We start from the raw sequence: 6,742 nt of genomic DNA, 5'->3' as shown, positions 1-6,742 counted from the left end.
CTCATGGTGACTAGGAAGCAGAAAGACTGGGGTTCTAATAGCCCCTTCAAGGTCAGTCCCCTGTGACCTCATTTTCTACCACAAAGCCCCACTCTCTAAAGGTTCCCTTCCATCCAAAGGCTTGTGACCAAGCTTTTACCAATGGACCATCGTTGCCAGACACACAAAAACCACGACTTCCCTGTTGACAGTTAACTTCTGTCATTACTATGATCAAATAGCTGACAAGATGCAGCTTAATGGAGGGTTTGTTTGGCTTATCGTTTGAGTGGCTATAGATCATCATGGTGGGGTAGCATGGTACCAGGATCCTGAAGCAGCTGATCACATTGCACGTGCAGTCACATTTGGCGAATTAGTGTGGATAGAGAAGGAAAGGAAAATCCAAGGTTGAGACCTAGGACAGGAAACAGCCAGCCTGACACCTCAAAGCTGTACTCCTCCCCTCCGCTCCCCGCAGCTGGGACCAAGTGTTCAAACATATGAGCCTCTAGGAGACATTCACATTCAAATCATAACATGCTCATATGGCAGTGCCCACTCAAGAGTCAGGAGAGGGATCTGTACTGTGCCTCCTTCCGTCCCTCCGTCCCTCCGTCCCTCCGTCCCTCCGTCCCTCCGTCCCTCCGTTCCTCCCTTCCTCCCTTCCTCCCTTCCTCCCTTCCTCCCTTCCTCCCTTCCTTCCTTCCTTCCTTCCTTCCTTCCTTCCTTCCTTCCTTCCGGGTAGTGGCCTGCTACATGGGTCTGGAAAACTTAACTAGCCAAGGCTGACCTCCAACTCGTACTCCTTTTACTCCAGCCTCTCAAATGCTTGGATTATAGATGTATAATCCAGGCCTAGCTCAGATTTGACTTAAACTAGGCTGGAGGTAATGAAGACCTTCCATCCTTGAACATCCAGTGGCATTTTTTGGTGAATTAGTGTGGCTGGAGAAGGAAAGGAGAATCCAAGGTTAACACCTAGGATGCTGTTTTCTGAGATGGGGATGGTGTGGAAAATGCTACCCTTTCAACTGCTCCTGAATGAGGCCAAATGTGTCATTTGACACCAAGAAGTGTCAGAAAGCTGACTTAGAGAGTTGTCTTTACTGAGGACTCAAAGCTCGGAAGTATTTTCAAGCTGAGAGCTTTGCACAACTTTTTGGAGGAGGCTTTTCAGCTACTAGGCAAGAGATCATTTCAAAAAGTATATAGATCACATAAGTGCTCCTGATTCAAACTCAGCCAAGTGCAAGGTACTTTCCCACGGCACTCACCGGCGCTAGCTCCTTCTCACCATGAGACCAATTTCAGTCTTTCCCCACTTGCTTATTGCTCTTAAGCATCAGCATCTGGATCACAGGGATAAAACCAAGGTCCAGAGATTAAATGACTCACTGAATTCAGGAAACATGGCATCTCAGTCAAGGCTAAGTTAATTTAGCTAAAGGCCTTCAACAATCAAATAACATGAAATACTGTACAAAACTCTGACAGGAGGCATACTATAGGATCAAATCAAAATGCATCGTTGTGTGAATTGTTTAAAACAAAGCAGAAGTGGAACATGGAAAGGACTTTGCCTTAATCAGGTTATGGGGGGCAGTTAATGATGTAAGGCAAGGTTATTAAACAGAAATCATTGGCCTTTTATATTCAGTTCAAAGTATAGCTCTCTGGAAAGAGAATTAATGCCCAAACCATGAAAACTGTGACTATTCAGTAAAAAGTTCATTTATCATACTGTCCAGGTTTTTTTTTTTTTTTTGAGATCGGGTCTCCCTGTAACCCTGGCTGGTTGCCTAGCCTGGAACTTGCTATGTAGCCAGGCTGGTCTCGAACTCGGATTCACCTATCTTCGGCCCCCTGCTTCTAGACACTTTAAACTACTATTCACTTTAAAGATGAGAAAGTGGGAAGACTGAGAGCTTCAACTGCCTAAGGGCACAGAGAGAGAGAGAGAGAGAGAGAGAGAGAGACAGAGAGAGAGAGAGACAGAGAGAGAGAGAGACAGAGAGAGAGAGAGACAGAGAAGACTCCAATGCACTGTTTGAAAACCCCACCCTTGTTACCTGTATGCTGTTCAATATGAACTCCTCCACCCACCTCGGAGTCCTTCTGGGGTTGGCTCTGTTCCCATGAATAAGTTGCAAACAGTAGAGTACCCATGACCTTTGCTACAGTTCAGAATGACTCTGGGAATCACAGGTTGCATAGAATGAATTGCAAATGTCCCGCTCCCTATGGAGCCATGTCTATAGCCACATTGTCAACCACAACCTCTTCTGGATTCTGTTCCCTCCCCTATAAGCAACCACAATCCCTGCATCCTTGTTTGGGTGTTGAAGCTTCCAGCCTCACTTAGAATTTCATACATGTGTATTGTATTTACATCACTTCCAACCTCTTCTCTCCCCTTCCAACTCTTCCCACACCCCCTCACACTCCCTCTGAACTTCATGACCTCTTCGTTATTGTTATGTATATATTTATATATACATATATTACACATATATAAACTATGTTTCCTAAAGAAAATGTTTCCTTTTGAGCCAGTAGAGGGCACCCACATGCAGGCCAACTGAACAGCTCCTGGAAGCCGGCAGTATCAGATTACTGCTTCTTAAATTTGAGTGTACACAGGTCCTGGGGGGCAGGAGGTGCACCGGGCACGTTCTTAGTCTAAGGTTCCGGAGCAGGACTTGAGCTTCGGTGCCACCTCCAGCTTCCAGGTGAGGTTTTCCACTGAAAACACTCTGAGTGGTAAAGTGTTGAACATTTCTAAAACACTCCTGTCAAAGGCAAATCTTAGGCCCAGAAAAGAAAACAGCTCTCTCGGGGCCACACTGTAAATCTAGCCAGTCTAGAGCCTATGTCTCCTACATCCAGTGATGACTTCATGTAACCTTCCTCGTCTCTCTGAATTTGGAGAAGATTCCTAAGTGTGGGCAGGAAGTAAGAAACTGTAACATCATGTGCTTTGAGCCAAGCTTCTTTTAATAGTTGGTCCTAGGTATCTGTGGATTCTGATCCATAGATTCAACTAACCACAGATGGAAAATATTTGAAAAAAATTGTGTCTGTACCAAACATGGACAGGTGTTTAATTGTCAATCCCTAGACAATACAACAAATATTTACATAGCATTTGCATTGTATTAGGTTACATTTGCATTGTATCTAGGGAGGGTGTATGTAGATTATATACTAATAGTGTGTCATGTTGTAGAAGGGGGTTGTATGACTTTTCCTGGAGAAATATGAACAAATGTCTATTCATCGCAGATAGGGCACCAACAACAGACTAAAAATAACGATTCAAACAAAGTCAACCTTGATGAATCTACTAGTTGACGGGGTGGTTTAGAGGAGCAAGGGTGAGCGGTTATTTACAGGAGTGTGGGCAACTCAGAGGCAGCTGGCTCCCTGAAAAGTCCACTCTGATGTGTGATGACTCACACAAGCTTCATCCTAGGAGCTCCCTGTCCAAACTGTGGTCCTCTCCATCAGAGTCTCCCTTCCTGGCAGTTGTTATGGCTTATATAACCTTGGGACAGGACCTTGTGAGACACAACTTTCTGAGCTTCCTGAGGAAACTTTCTTGTAAGTTTCCTTTACCTCCCTCTGGGAAAGAATGCTTCAGTTCAGAGAAAACAGCTATACATCAGAGGGACCTGAGCATCTGGGGGTTTTAGTATTCACTGGGGAGCACAGAATTTACTCTCTATGAACATTAAACAAGTATTATGCAGTTTCCACCAAACTACTTCCTTTGCAGTGTGCTGTCAGTGGGAACTAAAAGAGGAACACAGCCAGATCTGGTCTTCTTGGGCTTTACAGAGCTGTACAGTAAGCAAAAGGTACTTTTACTTTTGGTCTATACACTTTTTTTTCTTTTTTACAGTTTATTTTTATAATTTTTTATAATTATATGTATATGTGTGTGTCTGTGTGGGGGTGTATGCACGTGAGTGTTCAGATCATCAGGAACTGTAGTTACAGGTGGTTGTGAACTGCCTGACGTGGTTGGTAGGCATTGAACTTGGGACTTCTTTAAGAACAGTATGTGTTCTTATCAACTGAGCTATGTCTCCAGCCCACAAATTTGTTTATTAATCCAAAGAAACACATATAACTTGGGGTTTTTTGTTTTGGTTTTTTTGGAGACAGGATTTCCCTATAGCCCCAGCTGACCTGGAACTCACTATGTAGATCAGGCTAGCCTTGAACTCACAAAGATCTGCCTGCCTTTGCCTTCTGAGTGCTGGGATCAAAGACATGTACAACCACACCCAGCATAACTATGTTTTAAAAGATGTGTTATAGACAGAGGTTTTGTAAAAACAGGGTTTTCGTGTTTTTTATTTTTTTGCTAAACTCAAGGACAATTTTATTAGAGTTTAAAAGAAGGAAACAGAGGCTTCCAGGCCTCTGGGAACTTGCTCATATGAACTTGCAGCAATGGTGTCAGCACGTACAAGACCCGTGCAACTCAATCAGACAGAAACCCAGCATTGAACTAGGCAAATGGGCAGGAGGCCCCAACTTTAGCCAGGGAACTATTGGCAGCCAATCACTGCTGGGTGAGGGAGAGTTGGTCTTCTTTAAGAGAGAGACTTAATGCATAACAGAATTCCTGAAATCTGGTGGGTGGGCATTAGGGGGGGGTGCAGGTAGGGGAGAGGGTCTAAATATGATTAAGATGTATAAAACGCACAAAAATTCAATAAAAATATATATTGGAAAAATAATAAGAGAAAAACACCAGTACAAGCAAGCTATAAACCTTGGCAGCTGCCCAGAGAGGAGAGTGGAGAAGAGAAGTGGGGGGCATGCTGCTTGGGTTAATGTGGTGTGGTCAGTCGTCTGACTGCCTGCTGCAACATGGCGGGGGCGCAGTTTAGAGAAAGAGTAAGGAAGCCCAAAGTACCAGGAAAAGCATACTTAGGTTCTAGCCAGCATCTGAAAGGGAGACAGTCAATAAAGGAGTTAATTACACCTTTATGAGTCCGGAAGTTCTTTAAGAGTGAATCAGTTTGGCCAGGTGTGCACTTGAGAGGCAGAGGCAGGCAGATCTCTGTGCATTCAAGGCCAGCCTGGTCTATGTAGTGAGTTCCAGGTCAGCTGGGGCTACAGGGAGACCCTGTCTCAAAAAGACCAAAAAAAAAACCAAAAAAAAAGTGAATACTTTTACTTGCAAAAAGCAATATGCCTCCTTTACAAATGAAGAACCCTTCATTTGTCACAGAACATGAAATCCAGAGGTGCGTACTTCTTGGGTTGATTCAGGCCATACAACCACCTCCTCCAAATCTAAGCTGTGTCTTTGCTCCCTCCTCAGAGTGCCCTTCGGTTTGTTTCCCTTGGGGCACAAGAGGGCAGCTACAGGAAGCACACTGTCCCATAGTTACATTCAAAGGCAGACAGAAAACAAACAAAAAAACAAAAACCTGACTAGCTGCATAAGTCTATTTTAAGACAAGGAAGAAAAAGCCAGAGAAGCCCCCTACCAGTTTCCCCTTAAATAGCACTGAATTGAAACCTTCCCCATCTCTAAACAAATCTCTGGCAAGGGGAATGGGACTTTATCACCACTCTCCTAGGCTAGTCAGGAAACATCCCCTAAGGGGATGCTATGCTATGCCAAAAGAAAGGCAAGATTCTCTAGGCAGAAAAGAAGTCTGGCGGGGAGAAGAAAGGAAATGAAAAGCACAAGATTTGTTTTGATTAAACCCTATACTATCTGCCCCAGGGCTCTTGTGTTTTACTTATGTTTATTCACAAAGTAAGAGTCTTCAAGTGCTCTGTGAGCAAAGGACCTAGGCATGTCCTAAGGATAAGATATTGTTGGGTTTCTTCCTTCTTCAGGGCTTAAAGGAGAATTCATTTCTTTGCCTTTTCATCTAATAGCATCTACCTCTAGTCAGTGGCTAGTGTCTGTTAAGTTTTGGGCTAGGGGCTGCTCAGGCCTGGCTTACCTACAGTAGCCCGCCCCCCGCCCCCACAGCTACTGTAAAAGAAGCAATGGGCATCCACTTGTGACTATCTGTGAGTCTGTAACTCTCACTCCCCCAAAGAGTTCAGCAAGCTCCCCATATAGCTGGATCCTAGGAAACTGACAAGTCTTGTACTATGACCCTGAAGTCAAAAAGACCAGATCCTTTCCCTTTCCCCTGCCACCCTGGAATCAGAGAGACCTGACTGCAAGCAGGAACTATGAGCTACTCATTAACTATACGGCATGGGAGCTTCTCCCTCGCTCTCAAACCTGTAACAAGAGACTCCCACTTTGTCCCCTGGGCCTGAACTCTCTTTAGCATACCCACTACACTGCCTGAATGTTCATGGTATTAATAACTCTTCTAAAAATTTCTTGCCTCCAAAGGATAATCTGACTCAGTATCCCTCTCTCAAACCCAAAACCTCTTCCTTCATCTTCAAAATGTACTACCCCACTCTCTGCTCCCCTCAACCAGCCTTCTCTCCATAGTCAGAACTCCCTCTTAGGAGGATATGAGTGATTATATTTATGTCCTACTTGAATAATCCATCTCAACCCTCTTAATCATGACTGCAAAGTCCCTGTGTATATATGGAAGATTCACAGGTCCCTGGGATTAGCACACAGAAGTCACTGGGGCCAGGATTTATCCTCCCATGGAGCTTAAGTATGTTCAGATTCCAAACCCTTAAATATTCATTTAATAAGTGAGGTCAGGGCATGCTTTGTTTTGTTTTGTTTTGTTTTGTTTTGTTTTGTTTG

The sequence above is a fragment of the Nannospalax galili genome, unplaced genomic scaffold, assembly GCF_000622305.1.
Source record: "Nannospalax galili isolate Female #2095 unplaced genomic scaffold, S.galili_v1.0 scaffold381, whole genome shotgun sequence".
Lineage (NCBI taxonomy): Eukaryota > Metazoa > Chordata > Mammalia > Rodentia > Spalacidae > Nannospalax > Nannospalax galili.
The sequence above is the reverse complement of the archived record's forward strand: the minus strand, read 5'-3'. Positions refer to the sequence as shown.